Genomic DNA, 12242 nt, shown 5'->3' with positions numbered 1-12242 from the left:
TTGTATTACTATAGATTTGATATACATTATAGACGTATTATATACGGTATATACTCACAGGGTACGGAGGCCGTTTCCTTTGTATTACTATAGATTTGATATACATTATAGACGTATTATATACGGTATATACTCGCAGGGTACGGAGGCCGTTTCCTTTGTATTACTATAGATATTATATACATTATAGACGTATTATATACGGTATATACTCCCAGGGTACGGAGGCTGTTACCTTTGTATTACTATAGATTTTATATACACTATAGACGTATTATATACGGTATATACTCTCAGGGTACGGAGGCCGTTACCTTTGTATTACTATAGATTTGATATACATTATAGACGTATTATATACGGTATATACTCTCAGGGTACGGAGGCCGTTTCCTTTGTATTACTATAGATTTGATATACATTATAGACGTATTATATACGGTATATACTCCCAGGGTACGGAGGCCGTTACCTTTGTATTACTATAGACTTTATATACATTATAGACGTATTATATACGGTATATACTCTCAGGGTACGGAGGCCGTTTCCTTTGTACTACTATAGATTTTATATACATTATAGACGTATTATATACGGTATATACTCTCAGGGTACGGAGGCCGTTTCCTTTGTACTACTATAGATATTATATACATTATAGACGTATTATATACGGTATATACTCCCAGGGTACGGAGGCCGTTACCTTTGTATTACTATAGATATTATATACATTATAGATGTATTATATACGGTATATACTCCCAGGGTACGGAGGCTGTTTCCTTTGTATTACTATAGATTTGATATACATTATAGACGTATTATATACGGTATATACTCCCAGGGTACGGAGGCCGTTTCCTTTGTATTACTATAGATTTTATATACATTATAGACGTATTATATACGGTATATACTCCCAGGGTACGGAGGCCGTTACCTTTGTATTACTATAGACTTTATATACATTATAGACGTTTTATATACGGTTTATACTCCCAGGGTACGGAGGTCGTTTCCTTTGTACTACTATAGATTTTATATAGACGTATTATATACGGTATATACTCCCAGTGTACGGCGGCAGTTTCCTTTGTATTACTATAGATTTTATATACATTATAGACGTATTATATACGGTATATACTCCCAGGGTACGGAGGCCGTTTCCTTTGTATTACTATAGATATTATATACATTATAGACGTATTATATACGGTATATACTCCCAGGGTACGGAGGCCGTTTCCTTTGTATTACTATAGATATTATATACATTATAGACGTATTATATACGGTATATACTCCCAGGGTACGGAGGCCGTTTCCTTTGTATTACTATAGATATCATATACATTATAGACGTATTATATACGGTATATACTCCCAGTGTACGGAGGCCGTTTCCTTTGTACTACTATAGATTTTATATACACTATAGACGTATTATATACGGTATATACTCCCAGGGTACGGAGGCCGTTTCCTTTGTATTACTATAGATTTTATATACATTATAGACGTATTATATACGGTATATACTCCCAGGGTACGGAGGCCGTTACCTTTGTATTACTATAGACTTTATATACATTATAGACGTATTATATACGGTATATACTCCCAGGGTACGGAGGCTGTTTCCTTTGTACTACTATAGATTTTATATAGACGTATTATATACGGTATATACTCCCAGTGTACGGCGGCAGTTTCCTTTGTATTACTATAGATTTTATATACATTATAGACGTATTATATACGGTATATACTCTCAGGGTACGGAGGCCGTTTCCTTTGTACTACTATAGATTTTATATAGACGTATTATATACGGTATATACTCCCAGGGTACGGAGGCCGTTACCTTTGTATTACTATAGATATTATATACATTATAGACGTATTATATACGGTATATACTCCCAGGGTACGGAGGCCGTTACCTTTGTATTACTATAGACTTTATATACATTATAGACGTATTATATACGGTTTATACTCCCAGGGTACGGAGGTCGTTTCCTTTGTACTACTATAGATTTTATATAGACGTATTATATACGGTATATACTCCCAGTGTACGGCGGCAGTTTCCTTTGTATTACTATAGATTTTATATACATTATAGACGTATTATATACGGTATATACTCCCAGGGTACGGAGGCCGTTTCCTTTGTATTACTATAGATATTATATACATTATAGACGTATTATATACGGTATATACTCCCAGGGTACGGAGGCCGTTTCCTTTGTATTACTATAGATATTATATACATTATAGACGTATTATATACGGTATATACTCCCAGTGTACGGAGGCCGTTTCCTTTGTACTACTATAGATTTTATATACACTATAGACGTATTATATACGGTATATACTCCCAGGGTACGGAGGCCGTTACCTTTGTATTACTATAGATATTATATACATTATAGACGTATTATATACGGTATATACTCCCAGGGTACGGAGGCCGTTACCTTTGTATTACTATAGATATTATATACATTATAGACGTATTATATACGGTATATACTCTAAGGGTACGGAGGCCGTTACCTTTGTATTACTATAGATTTTATATACATTATAGACGTATTATATACGGTATATACTCCCAGGGTACGGAGGCCGTTTCCTTTGTATTACTATAGATTTTATATACATTATAGACGTATTATATACGGTATATACTCCCAGTGTACGGCGGCAGTTTCCTTTGTATTACTATAGATATTATATACATTATAGACGTATTATATACGGTATATACTCCCAGGGTACGGAGGCCATTACCTTTGTATTACTATAGATTTGATATACATTATAGACGTATTATATACGGTATATACTCCCAGGGTACGGAGGCCGTTTCCTTTGTATTACTATAGATTTGATATACATTATAGACGTATTATATACGGTATATACTCCCAGGGTACGGAGGCCGTTTCCTTTGTATTACTATAGATTTTATATACATTATAGACGTATTATATACGGTATATACTCCCAGTGTACGGAGGCCGTTTCCTTTGTATTACTATAGATTTTATATACATTATAGACATATTATATACGGTATATACTCCCAGGGTACGGAGGCCGTTTCCTTTGTATTACTATAGATTTTATATACATTATAGACGTATTATATACGGTATATACTCCCAGTGTACGGAGGCCGTTTCCTTTGTATTACTATAGATTTTATATACATTATAGACATATTATATACGGTATATACTCCCAGGGTACGGAGGCCGTTACCTTTGTATTACTATAGATTTTATATACACTATAGACGTATTATATACGGTATATACTCGCAGGGTACGGAGGCCGTTACCTTTGTATTACTATAGATTTTATATACATTATAGACGTATTATATACGGCATATACTCCCAGGGTACGGAGGCCGTTACCTTTGCATTACTATAGATTTGATATACATTATAGACGTATTATATACGGTATATACTCTCAGGGTACGGAGGCCGTTTCCTTTGTATTACTATAGATATTATATACATTATAGATGTATTATATACGGTATATACTCCCAGGGTACGGAGGCCGTTACCTTTGTACTACTATAGACTTTATATACATTATAGACGTATTATATACGGTATATACTCTCAGGGTACGGAGGCCGTTACCTTTGCATTACTATAGATATTATATACATTATAGACGTATTATATACGGTATATACTCTAAGGGTACGGAGGCCGTTACCTTTGTATTACTATAGATTTTATATACATTATAGACGTATTATATACGGTATATACTCCCAGGGTACGGAGGCCGTTTCCTTTGTATTACTATAGATTTGATATACATTATAGACGTATTATATACGGTATATACTCCCAGGGTACGGAGGCCGTTACCTTTGTATTACTATAGATTTTATATACATTATAGACGTATTATATACGGTATATACTCCCAGGGTACGGAGGCCGTTTCCTTTGTATTACTATAGATTTGATATACATTATAGACATATTATATACGGTATATACTCCCAGGGTTCGGAGGCCGTTACCTTTGTACTACTATAGATTTTATATACATTATAGACGTATTATATACGGTATATACTCCCAGGGTACGGAGGCCGTTACCTTTGTATTACTATAGATATTATATACATTATAGACGTATTATGTACGGTATATACTCCCAGGGTACGGAGGCCGTTTCCTTTGTATTACTATAGATATTATATACATTATAGACGTATTATATACGGTATATACTTCCAGGGTACGGAGGCCGTTACCTTTGTATTACTAAAGATTTGATATACATTATAGACGTATTATATACGGTATATACTCCCAGGGTACGGAGGCCGTTTCCTTTGTATTACTATAGATATATACATTATAGACGTATTATATACGGTATATACTCCCAGGGTACGGAGGCCGTTTCCTTTGTATTACTATAGATATTATATACATTATAGATGTATTATATACGGTATATACTCTCAGGGTACGGAGGCCGTTTCCTTTGTACTACTATAGATTTTATATACATTATAGACATATTATATACAGTATATACTCCCAGGGTACGGAGGCCGTTTCCTTTGTATTACTATAGATATTATATACATTATAGACGTATTATATACGGTATATACTCCCAGGGTACGGAGGCCGTTACCTTTGTATTACTATAGATTTTATATACATTATAGACGTATTATATACGGTATATACTCCCAGGGTACGGAGGCCGTTTCCTTTGTATTACTATAGATTTGATATACATTATAGATGTATTATATACGGTATATACTCTCAGGGTACGGAGGCCGTTTCCTTTGTACTACTATAGATTTTATATAGACGTATTATATACGGTATATACTCCCAGGGTACGGAGGCCGTTTCCTTTGTATTACTATAGATTTTATATACATTATAGACGTATTATATACGGTATATACTCCCAGGGTACGGAGGCCGTTTCCTTTGTATTACTATAGATTTTATATACATTATAGACGTATTATATACGGTATATACTCCCAGGGTACGGAGGCCGTTACCTTTGTATTACTATAGATATTATATACATTATAGACGTATTATGTACGGTATATACTCCCAGGGTACGGAGGCCGTTTCCTTTGTATTACAATAGATATTATATACATTATAGACGTATTATATACGGTATATACTCCCAGGGTACGGAGGCCGTTACCTTTGTATTACTAAAGATTTGATATACATTATAGACGTATTTTATACGGTATATACTCCCAGGGTACGGAGGCCGTTTCCTTTGTATTACTATAGATATATACATTATAGACGTATTATATACGGTATATACTCCCAGGGTACGGAGGCCGTTTCCTTTGTACTACTATAGATTTTATATACATTATAGACATAATATATACGGTATATACTCCCAGGGTACGGAGGCCGTTTCCTTTGTATTACTATAGATATTATATACATTATAGACGTATTATATACGGTATATACTCCCAGTGTACGGCGGCAGTTTCCTTTGTATTACTATAGATATTATATACATTATAGACGTATTATATACGGTATATACTCCCAGGGTACGGAGGCCATTACCTTTGTATTACTATAGATTTGATATACATTATAGACGTATTATATACGGTATATACTCCCAGGGTACGGAGGCCGTTTCCTTTGTATTACTATAGATTTTATATACATTATAGACGTATTATATACGGTATATACTCCCAGGGTACGGAGGCCGTTTCCTTTGTATTACTATAGATTTTATATACATTATAGACGTATTATATACGGTATATACTCCCAGTGTACGGCGGCAGTTTCCTTTGTATTACTATAGATATTATATACATTATAGACGTATTATATACGGTATATACTCCCAGGGTACGGAGGCCATTACCTTTGTATTACTATAGATTTGATATACATTATAGACGTATTATATACGGTATATACTCCCAGGGTACGGAGGCCGTTTCCTTTGTATTACTATAGATTTGATATACATTATAGACGTATTATATACGGTATATACTCCCAGGGTACGGAGGCCGTTTCCTTTGTATTACTATAGATTTTATATACATTATAGACGTATTATATACGGTATATACTCCCAGTGTACGGAGGCCGTTTCCTTTGTATTACTATAGATTTTATATACATTATAGACATATTATATACGGTATATACTCCCAGGGTACGGAGGCCGTTTCCTTTGTATTACTATAGATTTGATATACATTATAGACGTATTATATACGGTATATACTCGCAGGGTACGGAGGCCGTTACCTTTGTATTACTATAGATTTTATATACACTATAGACGTATTATATACGGTATATACTCTCAGGGTACGGAGGCCGTTACCTTTGTACTACTATAGATATTATATACATTATAGACGTATTATATACGGTATATACTCCCAGGGTACGGAGGCCATTACCTTTGTATTACTATAGATTTGATATACATTATAGACGTATTATATACGGTATATACTCCCAGGGTACGGAGGCCGTTTCCGTTGTATTACTATAGTTTTTATATACACTATAGACGTATTATATACGGTATATACTCCCAGGGTACGGAGGCCGTTTCCTTTGTATTACTATAGATATTATATACATTATAGACGTATTATATACGGTATATACTCCCAGGGTACGGAGGCCGTTTCCTTTGTATTACTATAGATTTTATATACACTATAGACGTATTATATACGGTATATACTCCCAGGGTACGGAGGCCGTTTCCTTTGTATTACTATAGATATTATATACATTATAGACGTATTATATACGGTATATACTCCCAGGGTTCGGAGGCCGTTACCTTTGTACTACTATAGATTTTATATACATTATAGACGTATTATATACGGTATATACTCCCAGGGTACGGAGGCCGTTACCTTTGTACTACTATAGACTTTATATACATTATAGACGTATTATATACGGTATATACTCTCAGGGTACGGAGGCCGTTACCTTTGTATTACTATAGATATTATATACATTATAGACGTATTATATACGGTATATACTCTAAGGGTACGGAGGCCGTTACCTTTGTATTACTATAGATTTTATATACATTATAGACGTATTATATACGGTATATACTCCCAGGGTACGGAGGCCGTTTCCTTTGTATTACTATAGATTTGATATACTTTATAGACGAATTATATACGGTATATACTCCCAGGGTACGGAGGCCGTTACCTTTGTATTACTATAGATTTTATATACATTATAGACGTATTATATACGGTATATACTCCCAGGGTACGGAGGCCGTTTCCTTTGTATTACTATAGATTTTATATACATTATAGACGTATTATATACAGTATATACTCCCAGGGTTCGGAGGCCGTTACCTTTGTACTACTATAGATTTTATATACATTATAGACGTATTATATACGGTATATACTCCCAGGGTACGGAGGCCGTTTCCTTTGTACTACTATAGATTTTATATACACTATAGACGTATTATATACGGTATATACTCCCAGGGTACGGAGGCCGTTACCTTTGTATTACTATAGATTTTATATACATTATAGACGTATTATATACGGTATATACTCCCAGTGTACGGAGGCCGTTACCTTTGTATTACTATAGATTTGATATACATTATAGACGTATTATATACGGTATATACTTCCAGGGTACGGAGGCCGTTTCCTTTGTATTACTATAGATTTTATATACATTATAGACGTATTATATACGGTATATACTCCCAGGGTACGGAGGCCGTTTCCTTTGTATTACTATAGATTTTATATACACTATAGACGTATTATATACGGTATATACTCCCAGGGTACGGAGGCCGTTTCCTTTGTATTACTATAGATTTGATATACATTATAGACGTATTATATACGGTATATACTCCCAGGGTTCGGAGGCCGTTACCTTTGTACTACTATAGATTTTATATACACTATAGACGTATTATATACGGTATATACTCCCAGGGTACGGAGGCCGTTACCTTTGTATTACTATAGATATTATATACATTATAGACGTATTATATACGGTATATACTCCCAGGGTACGGAGGCCGTTTCCTTTGTACTACTATAGATTTTATATACACTATAGACGTATTATATACGGTATATACTCCCAGGGTACGGAGGCCGTTACCTTTGTATTACTATAGATATTATATACATTATAGACGTATTATATACGGTATATACTCCCAGGGTACGGAGGCCGTTTCCTTTGTATTACTATAGATATTATATACATTATAGACGTATTATATACGGTATATACTCCCAGGGTACGGAGGCCGTTACCTTTGTATTACTATAGATTTTATATACATTATAGACGTATTATGTACGGTATATACTCCCAGGGTACGGAGGCCGTTTCCTTTGTATTACTATAGATATTATATACATTATAGACGTATTATATACGGTATATACTCCCAGGGTACGGAGGCCGTTACCTTTGTATTACTAAAGATTTGATATACATTATAGACGTATTATATACGGTATATACTCCCAGGGTACGGAGGCCGTTTCCTTTGTATTACTATAGATATATACATTATAGACGTATTATATACGGTATATACTCCCAGGGTACGGAGGCCGTTTCCTTTGTATTACTATAGATATTATATACATTATAGATGTATTATATACGGTATATACTCTCAGGGTACGGAGGCCGTTTCCTTTGTACTACTATAGATTTTATATACATTATAGACATATTATATACGGTATATACTCCCAGGGTACGGAGGCCGTTTCCTTTGTATTACTATAGATATTATATACATTATAGACGTATTATATACGGTATATACTCCCAGGGTACGGAGGCCGTTTCCTTTGTATTACTATAGATTTTATATACATTATAGACGTATTATATACGGTATATACTCCCAGTGTACGGCGGCAGTTTCCTTTGTATTACTATAGATATTATATACATTATAGACGTATTATATACGGTATATACTCCCAGGGTACGGAGGCCATTACCTTTGTATTACTATAGATTTGATATACATTATAGACGTATTATATACGGTATATACTCCCAGGGTACGGAGGCCGTTTCCTTTGTATTACTATAGATTTGATATACATTATAGACGTATTATATACGGTATATACTCCCAGGGTACGGAGGCCGTTTCCTTTGTATTACTATAGATTTTATATACATTATAGACGTATTATATACGGTATATACTCCCAGGGTACGGAGGCCGTTACCTTTGTATTACTATAGATATTATATACATTATAGACGTATTATATACGGTATATACTCCCAGTGTACGGAGGCCGTTTCCTTTGTATTACTATAGATTTGATATACATTATAGACGTATTATATACGGTATATACTCCCAGGGTACGGAGGCCGTTTCCTTTGTATTACTATAGATTTTATATACACTATAGACGTATTATATACGGTATATAGTCCCAGGGTACGGAGGCCGTTTCCTTTGTATTACTATAGATATTATATACATTATAGACGTATTATATACGGTATATACTCCCAGGGTTCGGAGGCCGTTACCTTTGTACTACTATAGATTTTATATACATTATAGACGTATTATATACGGTATATACTCCCAGGGTACGGAGGCCGTTACCTTTGTACTACTATTGACTTTATATACATTATAGACGTATTATATACGGTATATACTCTCAGGGTACGGAGGCCGTTACCTTTGTATTACTATAGATATTATATACATTATAGACGTATTATATACGGTATATACTCCCAGGGTACGGAGGCCGTTACCTTTGTATTACTATAGATATTATATACATTATAGACGTATTATATACGGTATATACTCTCAGGGTACGGAGGCCGTTACCTTTGTATTACTATAGATATTATATACATTATAGACGTATTATATACGGTATATACTCTAAGGGTACGGAGGCCGTTACCTTTGTATTACTATAGATTTTATATACATTATAGACTTATTATATACGGTATATACTCCCAGGGTACGGAGGCCGTTTCCTTTGTATTACTATAGATTTGATATACATTATAGACGTATTATATACGGTATATACTCCCAGGGTACGGAGGCCGTTACCTTTGTATTACTATAGATTTTATATACATTATAGACGTATTATATACGGTATATACTCCCAGTGTACGGAGGCCGTTACCTTTGTATTACTATAGATTTGATATACATTATAGACGTATTATATACGGTATATACTCCCAGGGTTCGGAGGCCGTTACCTTTGTACTACTATAGATTTTATATACATTATAGACGTATTATATACGGTATATACTCCCAGGGTTCGGAGGCCGTTACCTTTGTATTACTATAGATATTATATACATTATAGATGTATTATATACGGTATATACTCCCAGGGTACGGAGGCCGTTACCTTTGTATTACTAAAGATTTGATATACATTATAGACGTATTATATACGGTATATACTCCCAGGGTACGGAGGCCGTTTCCTTTGTATTACTATAGATATATACATTATAGACGTATTATATACGGTATATACTCCCAGGGTACGGAGGCCGTTTCCTTTGTATTACTATAGATATTATATACATTATAGATGTATTATATACGGTATATACTCTCAGGGTACGGAGGCCGTTTCCTTTGTACTACTATAGATTTTATATACATTATAGACATATTATATACGGTATATACTCCCAGGGTACGGAGGCCGTTTCCTTTGTATTACTATAGATATTATATACATTATAGACGTATTATATACGGTATATACTCCCAGGGTACGGAGGCCGTTTCCTTTGTATTACTATAGATTTTATATACATTATAGACGTATTATATACGGTATATACTCCCAGTGTACGGCGGCAGTTTCCTTTGTATTACTATAGATATTATATACATTATAGACGTATTATATACGGTATATACTCCCAGGGTACGGAGGCCATTACCTTTGTATTACTATAGATTTGATATACATTATAGACGTATTATATACGGTATATACTCCCAGGGTACGGAGGCCGTTTCCTTTGTATTACTATAGATTTGATATACATTATAGACGTATTATATACGGTATATACTCCCAGGGTACGGAGGCCGTTTCCTTTGTATTACTATAGATTTTATATACATTATAGACGTATTATATACGGTATATACTCCCAGGGTACGGAGGCCGTTACCTTTGTATTACTATAGATATTATATACATTATAGACGTATTATATACGGTATATACTCCCAGTGTACGGAGGCCGTTTCCTTTGTATTACTATAGATTTGATATACATTATAGACGTATTATATACGGTATATACTCCCAGGGTACGGAGGCCGTTTCCTTTGTATTACTATAGATTTTATATACACTATAGACGTATTATATACGGTATATAGTCCCAGGGTACGGAGGCCGTTTCCTTTGTATTACTATAGATATTATATACATTATAGACGTATTATATACGGTATATACTCCCAGGGTTCGGAGGCCGTTACCTTTGTACTACTATAGATTTTATATACATTATAGACGTATTATATACGGTATATACTCCCAGGGTACGGAGGCCGTTACCTTTGTACTACTATTGACTTTATATACATTATAGACGTATTATATACGGTATATACTCTCAGGGTACGGAGGCCGTTACCTTTGTATTACTATAGATATTATATACATTATAGACGTATTATATACGGTATATACTCCCAGGGTACGGAGGCCGTTACCTTTGTATTACTATAGATATTATATACATTATAGACGTATTATATACGGTATATACTCTCAGGGTACGGAGGCCGTTACCTTTGTATTACTATAGATATTATATACATTATAGACGTATTATATACGGTATATACTCTAAGGGTACGGAGGCCGTTACCTTTGTATTACTATAGATTTTATATACATTATAGACGTATTATATACGGTATATACTCCCAGGGTACGGAGGCCGTTTCCTTTGTATTACTATAGATTTGATATACATTATAGACGTATTATATACGGTATATACTCCCAGGGTACGGAGGCCGTTACCTTTGTATTACTATAGATTTTATATACATTATAGACGTATTATATA

This window comes from Leptodactylus fuscus, unplaced genomic scaffold (genome assembly GCF_031893055.1).
Source record: "Leptodactylus fuscus isolate aLepFus1 unplaced genomic scaffold, aLepFus1.hap2 HAP2_SCAFFOLD_149, whole genome shotgun sequence".
Classification (NCBI taxonomy): domain Eukaryota; kingdom Metazoa; phylum Chordata; class Amphibia; order Anura; family Leptodactylidae; genus Leptodactylus; species Leptodactylus fuscus.
This window is presented reverse-complemented; position numbering follows the sequence as displayed.